Source organism: Saimiri boliviensis, chromosome 1, assembly GCF_048565385.1.
Source record: "Saimiri boliviensis isolate mSaiBol1 chromosome 1, mSaiBol1.pri, whole genome shotgun sequence".
Lineage (NCBI taxonomy): Eukaryota > Metazoa > Chordata > Mammalia > Primates > Cebidae > Saimiri > Saimiri boliviensis.
The window spans coordinates 281,737,488-281,753,414 of NC_133449.1; the positions used below are offsets into that span (position 1 = coordinate 281,737,488).

The window sequence follows — 15,927 nt, forward strand, 5'->3', positions numbered from 1 at the left end:
GCATTTGAGGCCAGGCCCAGTGACTCGCACCTGTAATCCCAGCACTTTAGAAGGCTGACGCTGGTGGATCACAGGAGGTCAGGAGTTGGAGACCAGCCTGGCCAACCTGATAAAACCCTGTTTTTACTCAGAATATAAAATTAGCTGGGCGTGGTAGTGCATGTCTGTAATTCCAGCTACTAAGGAGGCTGAGACAGGAGAATTGCTTGAATCCAGAAGGTGGAGGTTGCAGTGAGCCAGGATCATGTCACTGCACTCCAGCCTGGGCAACAAGAGTGAAACTCCATCTCAAAAAAAAAAAAAAAAAAAAAAAAAAAAAAGACACTTGAAGACCTGAGTATCAGCATTTGAAAAATGAATATTAGACTAGGGTAAATCTTTTTGACTAGATACAAAACTGATGTTCTGCATGACAATAAAACCATGACCTTTGATGTTATAGTTTCTACTAGGCAGAATCGTTTACATATGTCTCGACAAAACAATCCAGCTATCAGAGTACTGACTTTTCATCAATAATGGATAGCACATAAGACAAAAATGTTTGTCTAGATATTTACATAATTTTTGGATACTCTATTAAAATAAGGCATTGAAAGGACTTACCGTCTTCCCTTTTCCTCATTTCCAGATGTTAGATAATTTTTCTTAATAATACTGCATCTGCCGTCTCCTTTCATACATATCCTTTCTGTAAGATGACTGTCTAGTTTATGGCATCATTTAATAAACTCTCTCACCTCTAGTTTTGCCAGAATAACACTTCCCTGGAGAGGAGGAAGTAATTAAGTGTGTGAATTTAAAGGGGCTCCCTGTAGGGCTATAGGCTTCATGCTAAGTAAGAGTAAATAGAAATTGTTTGCAGTGTCAACAATTACAGCCAACACATTCAATAAGAATTTAGGGATAAGATTAGCAATAGATAAGTGATGAAATAGGAAACATTCCTTTTGAGAGTTAATGACATCTTTATTTGGAAAGTTTCTGAGATTCTTAGTGTTTCTCTGTGAGCGTACAAGTGCTTCAAACAGATTTTTCAAACTAATTTTAGATTTTGGATGTTGCATTAAAAATCCCTTCATGTTTTGAACAGATATAATTAAATGCTATTTAATGTGCCCTTCAAAATGAGATACTTGAATAATTTACTGTAGTTCATTCCACAGTGCTTAAGTCCAGAGCAATGATTACACCAAATTGATCTCTTGACATTTTTCACAGCACTTCATTTTCAAAGTAGTTGGTCATGTACACAAGCATATCAACCAAAAATATTGCAATTCAGAGGAGCTCTTCAATGACCTGTCAAATAAATCTATCCTTCAATGCTTAATTCACTTGAAAGCAAAATCCTATAGATTTGATGATTATCTAAATGAGTATATTACTCTTCATTTTAGAGTTTCTAAAAATGCTTCTTCTTGTTTAAAATTACTCAATTTGCATTCACCTCTGCATAAGGGAATGGTATTTGTTGTTTGGAAACCTAATATAAAGACAATTTAATTCAATATATTTAAGTCTCTAATATAGCTAGGCCACTGCTTGTGGACTTTTTTGGTAACTTTTGAATGACTTTATCTCTTATATCCATCTAAGGGAGTTTCAGTGTGTGGTTTGTGGCTCAGAGAGTAGAAAAGAAAAGAGATAGAAGTGGCTGGGCACTGTGGCTCACGCCTGCAATCCCAGCATTTTGGCAGGCCTAGGCATGTAGATCACAAGGTCAAGAGATTGAGACCATCCTAGCCAACATGGTGAACCCCCGTCTCTAAAAAAGAAAAAAAAAGAGAAAGAGAGAGAGATAGAAGTATATATAGGGATTAACCTGAACATGATGATTTATTTTCCCAAAATAGAAGCCTGGGTCATAGTACACTCTGGGAACATATTATTTCTACGATGTCAAATGCATATTTACATGGTGTATTTAATACCCCTAATAGAAATACATTAGGATTTGGCTTTGTGTACATACTTTTGTACAATTTACCTGATAGGACAGAATAGGATTTCAAGCAAATAATTCATTAAGTCACCTTTAAAAGATGTAAATAAGTATTTTCTCAACATGTATATAGACATGACATCAAATGAAACCCTAAGAAATAATTCAAGCATGTTAGGCCCAAAATAAGAGAATCCAACATGTCTTTGATAGAAACAACTGATCAAACAAATAAAATATTTAATTAAATACCTATGATCTCTCTCTGATGCACACATACTCCATTTCCTTATATAAGCCTTTCATATTTTGATATTTCTAAATACTTCAACTGAAACTTACCAAATACTTGCTACAATCACAGTGTTTCTCCAATAATTATAATAAATACTTTATATCTACTTCTGTAGATATACTTTGGACAATCTGTGTTTTCAATTTCTATTTAGTTCACACCCAAGGAAATAAGAAAGCAGCTATTTCAATAAATTTACACAATATCATACAGGTAATAGTTATCAGAACTTAGATTTAAACAGTGGACTACAACATTTAGATCTTTTTTCACCCTTTTTATCATTTTCTTTTTAATATGAGAATTGTAAAGTCCGTGTTTAATGTATTAATACTCCCCCATACTAGGGCTAAGAAAAGCAAGCAGTTATTTGGCAAACATTGTTTTATAGGATTACAAGTCTTACTATTTATATTAAGAATTAACACAACTTTCAATCATTTAGGGTATCCTTATTACCCATAAAAATCTCTCTTTGAAACATTACAATTGCTTTTTTTAAAAAAAAACAAACAAACGAAAAAAAAAAACGTTGATTCTGCTTAGATCAAAGCACTAAGTGTAGTGAACAAGTTAAGATAATTTCAGCGGAAGAAAGTTTAGATTAGACTATCTTCATTGGACTTGACAGAGCCTTTAATATCATATTCAAATTTATATTTTGTTTATAAAAATTAGAGTATATAATGGCAGATAATTGAATGCATGAATAAGTGAAAAACCCTTAGTAATAAGCTGGAGGCATTTTTTAACCTCTGGTCTCCTTGAAGAGTACTTACCGTTTAAAGGTTTGAAACATTTGAAAACTAATTCTAAAAATTAAGTTTTTAAAAACTGAAATTTAAATTTTCACTTTGTGCCACAAAAGGTTGAATTTTTTTATCAAATGACTTTCAGGTATGAGACTACATTTACCTTAGTGCAACCAGGTTGCAGGATGGGCCGGGGCTCAGCCCCACCCCAATTTGATGTACCCCAGGTTCTTGGCCCCTCTTTGCCCCAGGAATGGGGAAGGGGCCCTGGCGGCGCAGTGAGCTTACAGTTCACGTAAATATTGGACCCAAAGAGTTTAGCAGGAAAAGATTTATTAGGCAGAGAGAGAGAAAGGCTGATGTGGGAGGGGAATCCAAAGGGGATATCCGCACAGGCAGAGAGGGAAAGACAGCTCCTATATTATTGGGGGAGGGGATCCCAGAGAGGGAAATCCGCACAGGTAAGGTGCACTGGAGTTTTAACTTTGAAGTTATTCCTGCCCCATTCCTGTTCTTGTCCAATGAGAGGAGTTCTTTTAAACTTCCTCTGGAGTCATTGATTTTCAGCTCTGATGCTGGATTGGCATTTTGTGGGCCTTTTTCAACAAAGGAGTACACCTGAAATTTTACCTAGCCTGCATGGGTAAGTCAGATAAAGAACTCTAAGTTCCCAGATGCCGAGGTGGATGGAGGCATGGTGCAGGGAAGTTCTTGCTTTTGAAACCACGTCCCTTGGAAGCCTGGGAAGACAGGTTTTTTCCTTTAACATGGTCCCTCAGTAGACTCATATAAGTTATTATTTTATTACATTTTTTGCCACTTACAAATTACATAGCTGTAGTTAAGTGGTTTAATGTTTATGAGCCTTGATTTTCTTCATGGATAAGATGAGCATCTGTGATACGTCTCTCTTTGAATAATTGTAAGGCTTAAATAAGAGAATGAGAGAATGGACATAAAACGTCTAGCACTGGGTCTGCCACATAGTAGGAACTTTGTTTCTGTTAGATAGATAAATTTCTCGTTCCCTTCAGCCACAGAAAAAACTCAAGAAGTAGAGAACATAAATAGGCTTTCCTTCTGTAGGTGGGACCATCTTACCAATGCAGCATGAAAAGTTCTATTGCCTAAGTTTCCAATAACTTTTTATGTGCCCTATTTTTGTATTCTGACATTGTAACGAAGAATAGTATAAATACCTTCCAGTAGTAAGTCCAATTTGTATATTTTAGAATTAGGGTTGAAGGTCTTGCATTTCATGTGTTTTAAGCACACAAGTGTTATAATAGATTTAGCAGTCTAATCACAAAGGCCTCAATTTTTTTCTTTGTCCAGCCATCAGATGGGTTGAAGAAATGGAGGATTGATCACAAGGGAGGATTTTATTACCCATGCCAAGAAGTGAGTTAATCATTTCCACGTGTATTTCATTGGCCAGAATTGAGTTATATAGCCACCTTTAACTTCAAGGAAGGTTAGAAAGTTAGCATAGCTGTGTGCCCAGGAAAACTGGACCCTTGGTTGAGTAAACAATGAACTAATTACTACCTGAGTTTTCCCTTCTGGTCACCTCGAATCTTCATGCTTTACATAAAGCCTACTTATCCCACCCCAAAGGAGACAAACATATGTCCCATATGTAAAAGTTAAAGATTCCTGGATGATAGTTTTCTACAAATGGCCAGGGTCTAAAAGGCAATCCCACCCAACCCCTACAGATATCCCAAATCAAGGGCAGAACTGAGACAAGGTAACCACAACAAAAATCCCCTCCTGTGAAAAAGAAGAATAAGAAACAAACAGATGTTTCCAGTCCATATCAGTATTTTAATAATCCTGGGAATGAGACTCTGATTCTTCCAGATAACAGGAACTCTCTGGCCTATTATTGTATAAAAAGCACCTATCTTTACCTTATTGTTGATATTTCTTTCACTTTTTTTCTCCCATAACTACATCTGGAGCAGGCAACCGAGAATAAGCTATTCTTTGGGACTGACCCTTAGAACTTTCCACCTGTATGCCCAAGCCTCAGGATCCAAAGATATCTTTGAGACTGAAGGTATTAAAATGTTTTCAGTCTAGGATCATTATTTCTTTGTCAATAAGACTTCTTCAAAAATAGGCTTTTGATTGATTTTTAAAAAATCAATCCCATATGATAGTAATGCTCCTGTGGGAGGTTTTTATGGACCAGGCCTGAATGTAGTTTTTGCCACTTTCAGCCATGTTCTTTGGCAAGGACTCAGCAATGACAGACAAACCTGCAAGAAAAGGAAGAAATTATAAAACAATGGGATGGCCAGGAGGAGACAATTTTGGTAAACATCAACCTATTGTTGCCTTAATTATTGTGCTGGGAGGGGAAAAAAACCTCTTTATTAAGTAATAACTTCAGTTCATTTTAGTTGCCCTGTAGAAGTTTGGATATAGTCTGTACGTTAAAAAAAAAAAAAAAAAAAAGACAAAGGAGAAAAGAGCCAATTTTGGTAAACATCAGCATATTGTTGCCAAAATTATTGGGGGGGGGGAATCCCTCTATATTAAGAAATATATTTGATTCATTTTAGTTGTCCTGTTGAAATTTGGATGTAGTCCATATATAAAAAGAGATAAAGTTACAATTTTAAAAACTTACCAAAGAATAAAATTTTCCAAAATAAAAAACTTGTATCCAATATGAATAAAATACACTGTTAGAAACTAAAGAAAAAGTAAATTCTAGATTCAGCAATTTAAAAGATTCAATTCTATTTTGATTACATTTGTTTAAAAAGAGGCAAAATTATAATTTTATGTGCGTGTATATCTGTATATATATAAATTATTTCTGCTTTATGTATAAAAAATTTCTTATGTTTCAAAGGTTCAAAACATAATGACAATATATCATTTTTAACTTGGGTTTCTGATGGCTTCAAATCTTTATAGTCTGTATCAATCAATCAATCTATCCATCTATCTATACAAGGATCATGGAAGGAATAGCAGAGTATTTTCAAGTAAAAAACCTGGGATTATAAAACGCTTATGTAGTAAGCATCTCCCATATGTGAGACAAAGTGTGATTTAACAGGGATTCAAGAATAAAAAATTTAGACACTTACTATTAAGAGGATTATAGTTGGAGGCAGTGGTTACCAAACGGTGTTTCCAAGACGGGAAAAAGTATCACCTGTGAACTCATTAGACCAGCATCCTTTCAGACTCCACTAGCTGTCTGTTTTTAACAATCACTGTGGATGATTCTAATGCAATCCAAAGATTGAGTATGACTCATCTAGTGCTGTCCTTTAAGGGCACTTATGATGTGTGACTGAATATGCTCCCCGCTACCTCTGCTCCATCCTTAGCATTTTTCTAAATTACAGCCAGAAACTTAAAATGTGTAAGAACTGAGCTACAGCACTTCTTATTCCATTTACTAGTGTTATGTCCTTTACACATTACAAAAACAAATATTCCTATAAGTAAGTTGCAGCAGAGAAGGTCTTCCAAGAAGATCTTACTGCATTCAGTAAGCAGACATGTAAAAATAAAACGATATAGTAAAATTCAATTTGATTTATCTCTCTTTAAATTTGTTCTTTTTTTTTTTTTTTCCAAAATGTATTAAAGACATTTTCTGATAAAAGCCTGTAAATATATAGGTAATAAGGAACGAATCTAAATTCAAGGTCAAGACCATAAGAAGAAGAAAGTCTATTAACCATGATGTTAAATGTAGACTATAGGATTGAGAAGGAGATTTCATTGTTATCTTTGAACAAAGATTAAAAAGAAAGTATGATTATGTAACCGGGTTTTTTCTTGGATGCTGGTGATCCTTGTGGGTTCCTGGCCTCCAGCGTCTTAAGGAATAAGCGGTGGGGCCACTGCAGTTGGACTGTATGCTTGTAAAGTGAATATTAGACCCAAAAAGTGTTGCAGAAAGGTGTTTTTATTTAGGTAGAGAATAGAGAAGGAAAGAAGAGAAAGGCTTCCACGAAGAGTGTGGAAGGGGATTCCAGAGGGAAAATCCCAGAGGGATTTGTAGGGACATCCCACCCTGTGGGAGGGGATTCCAGAAAGTTGGAAATTCCTCTCAGGTGAGGGAGCACGGACTTTTATCCTGGGAGAAACCCCGTCCTTCTCCAAGACCCTGGACCAGTGAAAGGAGTTCTTTAAGCATTTACCATATAAGTAAACAACCTTTTCCATAATTTATTGACTAGAAACCAGCTACAGGTTCTGCCCTTAGAGGAAGGAAAATATACAAGTGTGTAGCTCACATACCCTAAGGTCACCTTAGGATATGTCTTCCAAGGGGGCTTCTGAGCTCTACCAGAATACATTTTAATACCTTTGATGTCTGATCTCACTTGCCAATAGAATCTTAGTAGCAGGCTCCTTGCTAAATATAGCAGAGTGTTTTGTCTACATTTGAATAAGACTTTGAACACATTATGTTATAGGATTACAATTAAATGATGACATAGTTGTGTCAACTCTAAGGAAATATTTATAAAACAGAGTTTCCATTAAGTGAAAGAATTTCACCCACCAGTTTTCAATGGGAGACAGGATTTTTCTAACACCAAATCAAAAAAGAAACTCACATGTCATTTTGTTGATAGGCATAAAGTATAGTGTTATTAATATTAACACTAACTAAAATATACTGATATTTACTGGGCCTCTTAGTAAGGTCCACACAAGCCTCGTGGCTATAATTACTAAGTTCTTGCCACAGGAACGTGGCTGAAAGTGGTAAAAACTACAGTCAGGCCTGATCTATAACAACTTCCCACAGGATCTTGCATCCTCTCTTTTCCCATCTGTTGGTTGAATGCATACAACATTCATGCCTCAGAGCAGGGGAGACACACAAGATAGAAGGAATCTGGTCTCTAATTAACAGTAAGAAGCAGACTTATCCTTAGCTCATTTTAGTTTAATAAAAAAAAACAAATAGCTTTTTATATTAGGAAGTGTTAGAGGTTAGAAAACATGTACACATTTAAGAATTTGCTATATGCTAAAAAGTCTGTAATCAAAGTGTCTTTCCTCTGGAATCTACATTCAAACACTGTGTGCTATTTCATTTCGCTGTGCTTTGCTGTCCTTGTGACAAAGAAACCAAAGGGGTGTTGAATAGAAGTTTATAGAAATAAAAATAATGATAAGTTTATGAATAAATAAAAATAGACTTTGGAATAGTATATGAATTCAGCTACAGAACTGTAAAAGTAGAAACAGGCTCAGATTTTTGTTTGCTGCTTTAATATTTGGTGAGTGCTGGTTCTATGACAGGCAGTGCCTTCAGTTCTGAAAATACAAAAAGGATGCTATCATTCTCACTGCTAATGATTTTTAAGAGCTTAGGAGTTTGAATTTTGGAGGTACTTAATTCTGAGAGAACAATAGCTCTACCACTCACAAATTTTAGAACTTTTGATGAGTTACTCGACCTCTGCACATCCATGAACAAAATATTAGTCCTCTTCTCATAGAAATATTACAAAGCTTAAAAGACATAATACAGGTTAAGTGTTTAGTGTACTGCATCTGAGGTAGTGATCAAATGATGGCAGCTAAAGATAATGATGAGGATAGTAAATGGAAAATTTCAACTGTATGTTGTCATAGAAACACACAAAGAAAAGATGACTGAATTCACACTGTACACCACAGACTGGTGGTTCACATGAGTAAATATCTGGTCCAGAGGTGTGTTGAGCTAACATAATTTCTACATTCATGCAGAGCAACAATGCATTGGACGCTTGGACCATTCGCATCTAGCTTCCACCATCTATCTACATTCATGCGGCTTAATTGTTTTTCTATATTTGCCTTGACCTTTAAGCATTTTGAGTTATAACTCTTGAAATGGAAGCCATTCATAGTTTTTAATGATGCCTACACCTCCAGCACAAGAAAACATAAACTTGCTTAGGAAAAGTATGGCTGCGATTGAAGAAATCTTATTTTATGAAAACATTTGGGGAAGTCCCAGGATCTCATAACATGAGGATACTCTGTAGATGAGCAAGATAATATCATATAGATATAGATATAAAAATTAGTCATAGCTTAACATCTTATGGAGACATTAAGCATACTCATAAAAATATATAATGGTGAAAAATTAATATAAGCTCTAATTTTGCAATATTTTCTCACTAAATTGTATTAGGATAGCACAAAATAGAACAAGTTTAGAGCAGCAAAATATATCCTCCCATGTATAACTATGACATGTATTTAGACAGTGAAAATCCACTCTCTTTTTTGACAAGAATTACATGACCCATAAGGGACTAAAATGATGTTGACATTCTTCACAGTGTTATGCAACTAACTCAAAGTAAGGACACGGAATATATAGGTTCTCAAAAAGAGCTATGAATCAACTCATCTCTCTTACCTATTTAAGATATCACACATATTTGTCTAAGACATATTTTTGTGCCACTAGTAGTAATACATTCATTTGGTTTATAAAATGACAAAGCTATAATCCTTCAGAATATTGGAGTTTTATGGTAGGACATTTTTTGTGCTGCTTAAAACTTGAATTTACCATTTCATTTATTTCTGTGAATAAATAGAAATAAATAACATAAACAATTAGTATAACTCTTAAATTGCTATGTTGATATATTAGTTGTTCTAGTAAGTCTTACAAGAACTGTGAACTGTTACAAAAAGTGTGCAGAGATTTGCCGTGTTAAAATTTTGGGAGTTGGTATAACAGAATTATCTATAAATGTGAATTGAAATGGAACTACTCATTAGCTGCCCTAAACACTTTAGCCCCAATAATGTAAATTTAGCATTGTATAATAACAGATTGAGCAAAGCTACTTATGCCTTATATAAAATAACTTTGTTGTTGAAGAAATGAATGATCTCATTTAATCCTCACAGCTCCATCTAAGAACAAGAAGTCATAAGGTGACATTTGAAGTTTTTTTGAGGCATTTCTGGATAGAGTTATTATTATTCAAATCAGTACACATAAATATATTACAGAGGAAGATTTTTATTTTTTTCATAGATAAAATAAAACCCAACTCACTGTGTGTTATGCTTATATTTAAGAGATGCCTATTATGTTCATTTTGATAGATCATTTTATCAGGGGAAATTATAAGGTGCTCAAAATAACCATTGGTTCTCAGAAGATATGCAATGAAATTAACATCAAGTTGTCTTGAAAACTGCCTACCAAATCTGTTTTGGGTAAATTATCACATGATAGGGAAGAAGACCCGAGATACATTATATTATTTGAAACTCAGATTATTATTTTGAAAACAGGCATGATGATTAATGTGTTTACTCCTTAAACACAGGATGATAATGCTGAGGTTTTATGCATGTGCTTAATTAATAAACTAACTGAAGTCCTGCATATCTTCAGAAACTAAGAAGGCTTTCTATTGTGTATATGGCATAGTACAATAAATTAAACCAAAATTATTTTGTTTTGTTTTCTCCCATACATTGCATTCATAATGGCTCTGTCACTTTTAACTCTTTCACCCCTTAACAATATGATCATATTTCATAAGTTTTGTTCACTTTCAGCTGTACAATCCTTTTTTTAAAAGTCCAGTAGAAAATATCAAGCTCAAATATCAGATGAAAACTATTTTTTCTTAGCTCATCCTTGCTCCTCTGAGGTCTTCTTCTCTTTTCCTTCTCACGTTCTCCACACCTGCGGTGCAGACATGAGCCGGGACCCTCATTCTGTGGCTGAATGGGGAGTTGTACAGTATTTTACGCTGCTTCTTGAACTCTGTACATTCCAGGATTGAGCACTGGGGGAGGAATGCCCATGAAGATAGGGTTCATTTTAGTGAAATGAGCTCCTTCTTATGTTGAGGGATATCCCTAAGGTTTTTATGGTTCCGTCTCTTTCTATGCAAGGAATCTGGGGAGTTGATCTTTACTCATATGACATGCATATTTTCCATGAAGTGGTAAGTTTCAGTCTGATATCGAACCATAATTTGTTTTTAAATCAATGCATTACAGGTAAGTGACAGAGCCCTAGAATACAGTACAGTAAAATCAAATTTAAGCATAAGTTTCATGGTGTGTTCTCATATGTGTTGAGTCTGACCAGCAGACTTTGGCCAAGCAATGAATGAAAAGTTATGCTGACACAGGTTTTTGCCTGAGAGAGTACAGTCAGAGGGTGACCACCATTTTGGCATTACCACAGAGGAAGAGTGGGTACTGCTGTGCCACCCAGATCAGCCATTTAGTACAGATTTAATGACAGAGTTTTTGAGTATACACCATTAGGGAGTAATTAACATTGCCAGTGTTCCCCAGTAGAGAGTAGTTCTGCCCATGGATGATCAAAGGTCAGTCTTAGTACAACAGCTGTTTAGATAAACTCCTCTCCATTCTCTTGATATCTTTGCCATTAACTCAGGGTAAGATTGGGCTTCTGCAAAATCTTCCCACCTTCCAAGAAGGTTTGCATCTTTCTATAATTTTTCCCACCAGTCTGACCCATCTCCTACAAGTATGCATCTCTCTGAGGACCTGGATTATGACAGATTTTTATAGTATATAACTTTATAGTGATTTTTTTGAGTTTAAGGTTATTGATTACAATGGCTCCTCTGGTTTGTTGTACTTGTATCAGTACCCAGATATTGTGAAATAAAGCTGAAGAGCTGGATCACGGAAGAGACAGGAGGTGATGCTGTAATTGGGAGAGGGATGGAGGCAACTTTGCAGATAACAATGCATTATTATATTTTTTCCTGTAACACATACTAATATTATTGCATTTCACTTGAAATGTAATAATTTATATATAGGCGTTTTAGTCCTTTCTCACTCTGGTGTAAAGAACTGCCTGAGACTGGGTAATTTAACAAAGAAAGAGATTTAATTGACTCACAATTTCACATTCTTACAATCCTGGCAGAAGGGGAAGCAAACACATCCTTCATGTGATGTCAGGAAGGAGAGGTGCTGAGCTAAGTAAGCAAGGCCCCTTATAAAACCATCAGACCTCGTGAGAACCCACTATCACCAGAACAGAAGCATGGAGGTATCCACCCCCATGATTCAATTACCTCTCATCGGGTCCCACCAACAACATAGGGGATTATGAGAACTACAACTCAAGCTGATGAGATTTGGGTAGAAAAACAGCCAAACCATATCAATAGGTAACATAATAATAATAATATGGATAGCCAAAATGTGTATTTAGAAAAACTGATATTTTGTAATCAGTAAATTTGTGTTGGCTGTGTCATTATATGTGTATCACTTAATGTATATTTAGTGTCTGATATTCTAAAATAAGACCCTTTCCAATAAAATTACATCAATCAAGCAATATGCCATTCATAAAATCCACAAGCAAGTCATCACTGAATGGTCTATATTCTAAGTTTTTGCTTTACATGAAAGCTTTGAGATACATAGCAAATGTCACTTATTCCATGACACTTAAGATATAAGATGTAAAAATATAGATGGGTAAACCAATACTGATATAAATATTAAATATTTTCCTTCTACTTCATGGTGTGTTCTTTAGCTTCTATTTATTTTATATCTTTATATCTAATTCCATCCAATTCAATATAAAATTTATGTCAGTTTTATTCCTGACAGGATCAGATTACGAAGGTAAAATTTAGTTCCTCCTAACATGTTCCACGTGGGATTGTTTAATTGTTAAATAAGTGACAGAAAGTAAAGCAAAATCTGATATTTTTCTTATATAAATTTGAATACTCTATAGAATTATTAAATGTCATATTATATTACAGAAATGTTTTCTTTGCAGGGGGTGAGATGAGTGGGTGTTGGCTGAGTGCATTTTTTTAATGCCCTAACTACATGCTTGAATTGCCTATTAAGTGGAATGACTTTATTGCCCACATCCAGCTACTTTCAAGAGTGGAAAGGGGAGATATTAATCATTGTGCCAGGATGATAGAGACAAAATGAAACTGTGCTGGACAAATTGGGACGTGAGTGCCCTACTGAGAAACCTTGCCCCAGAATAGGGATTTCTTTTTCTGCACCTTTCCCTGGCACTTTAATTAAGCTGCCCTGCTTACTTCGTACCAGATAGGCTCTCCACGCATTCTTGCTTTCTGCCTCTTGTCTTTGCACCTGCAGTGTTCTATTCCTTCTTTATCTGACAAAACTCAGTTGCGTGCCCTACTTCTTCAGAATTCTTTCCTTGACACTTCACTTTCTTGTGCCCCTGAGCAAAAGACTGCCTTTCTTCTGTGTTGGGGCTGGATGGAAAAGTCACTAAATGCCTGCTGGGTTTTCCTGGATGCCGGATTCTGTAAGGACACATTTTCTTCTTGACAGGATAATAATTTGATTACACTGATTATGTGTTCTTCATGCACAGTCCCCATTCCAGGCTGATTGCTCTCAGAGTTTGATTATAGAAATGCCTCCAGGCATAGTTCATTTTGTGTCAAGAAAATGCTTTCTGTGTTTTAAGAGACTTGGTTTCTGTTTACAGAAACAATATTGGTGACCTCTAATCTACACCGTTTATGCCTTAAACAATGAGAAGGGCCTTTTGTTGGTTGTTTGTCTTTCTCTAGATACCCAGATTTGACAAAGATGTTGCTGGCTTAGGGCATGAGAACATAAGGGGAAGCGTCAGGTTAGACACTGGCGGGATTTTGAAAAATGCTTTTGATCCCTGAATCGGGTCTAGACAATAGAGCGAGGAGATTAAATACATTTAATGGTCAAAAGCAGGGAGAAATTAATCCTCATTCCTAGTTAGAACCTGGGGAAAGAAGTTCTGTCCATGCAACACCACCATGCCCCAGCAGCAAGAGAAAATGAATGGCAGTATTGCATAAACGACAAAGAGGGTTGGAGTGAACTGCCTTTTCCCCCAGTCTCCTGCAGCCCAATCTCCTGCAGCCCAAGAGAGATGGTAGAGATGAACTGAGTTTCCCAAACTCCTGAAAGGGGCAAAGAAGTAGCTCAGAGATGCTAATGAGCATCGAGCACATGAGTGGTCCTGTGAGGAGACAGGGTCTGGGACTGAGTGGGGATGTGGGATTCTCGGTGGGAATACACAGGGATGGTTTGCCTCTGTAGGGGAGAGATGACTTCCTGGGCACTGACACTCTCGGTACTCCTCCACCGCCCCCACCTGTCACATCTAGAAGAAGAAAATACTGAAATGACTATTTTAATATGCCCATATAGAATTTACCAGCATTTGAATAATTCAATATTGAAATACAGATTTGAGGGTGTTTTAAGTAACAAAAGCTAAGTTTTTTTTGTGCATCTGGTTGTAAAATGTACATCAAGCAGCTTTTCAAATTGAAAAAGAAAGGAAGGTTCAAGAACTAACAAAAATGAGGTAGATATTATTTGGCAGGTCTCATGCTTGGTATTTGACATCTCTTATCCCATTTATTCTTCCAAATAACTGATTTATTTAGAGTCTTAATCAGAGTTTCCACAGAAAGTGTGGCTTTATTTAAGAGCTTGCATACAGATGGTTTATTTTGTGAAGCGAAATGATCCTAAGGAACTTGGGAGGGCCCTCGGAAGGATGGCCAAGGGCAGAAAGCAAAGCAAGTAAAAAGGTGTCTGTGTAGCTGGTCGTTGTGAGCAACGGAGGCTCCCAGCAATGAGGAGCTACGGGATTGTGAAGGAAATGCTTCAGACTTGTCTGTCCAGGGACCCTAAGAAGGGAATATTTTCCATCAGTTAATATTTCCTCACTGGTCACTGGTTGTGTAGTCCCTTGCACATCCAAATTTGTGCGTGTATCCAAATCGCTGAGCTGGTTTTCATAGGGTCATATGTAAGAGTTGCAAAAAAGATCGTAAGCTAGACAATAAGATATATGCTGGACATTGAAGGAAAGATGCTTCTTGGGTTGCATCTGGGCACCGCTGGATGCCATACAAGAGGCAGAATAAAGTTAGGCCTAGAGGATGTGAGGTATGCCATAAAAGTTGTCCCACGGATCCAGGCCAAGGTTTGCACAAGTTTGATCAGGATAATTGTATAAGGTTCTGTCATCAGAAGGGTCCGGCAATTGGGGTTTAATGCTCTTTGCAAAGTCTTATGAATATTATCTTGGAAACTGTGTTTTATAAGTGAAGTCAGATGAGATGATGGAGCCTGCAGTGGGACTTGGGTCATCTCCTCAACTGAGTCTAACCTCTCACAGCCTTCTACGTTGTCGTTGTTGCTTGGTTGGTGGCTGCCCAGTCTCTTCCCTCTGGTGACCTGATTATTAGGCTTTATGTCCCCCTTCTGCATCCTGGGACCACTGCCACCTGCTGCCAGGGGCAATAACCAGGTTGCATTGGTGGGTGGAGAAGGGAGGACCATGTTCTATTATTACACATTGTCTTAGTGGAGGCTGAGCCTGGGCTCAAGAAGGTTCAGGGTCATGTCCAATTAATGGTGTCATGGGGAGGAGGATGAGGCAATGACTGTCTTTTCCATGGGGAATTTGACAGGAGGCTTAGTGAGATCCTCAGAATACTCAATCTAAGTATCAAGCACAGCTCAGTATGGAAGAGATCGCCAGTATTGGGATTCACTCACCTGTAGGATTTTGGTTCAATAGGAAAGGGAGACTGACTCTCCCTCTGTATTAACCCTGTTTTCTACTTTGTGTCTCTGATATTTTGACATCATGGACATTGTTGACTAGAAAGGGATGGTCCCTCCCAGGGTTAGCAGATTCTAGAGATAGCAAAATATCTCTGCCTTTTATACTTAAACTAATCAATCCCTCAACCCACACACTTTGTACAGCTCTCACACTGGGTGACACCAGTTTCTCTTTCCTTACCCTAATTATCTCAGGGCCAGGTATAAGAGAACCAGGGCCAGCCCCTATTTCCTGGAGCCCACTGAAATTATTCAAACCAGCTAATCTTAAATCTGCTTCACCT

General features: G+C 36.7%; 1 protein-coding gene across 11 annotated transcripts in view; it reads left to right on the forward strand.

Moving 5' to 3' along the window:
- CDH18 (cadherin 18) overlaps positions 1-15,927 on the forward strand; it is a 1,096,529-nt gene that overhangs the window by 663,123 nt on the left and 417,479 nt on the right. The window lies entirely within an intron of this gene.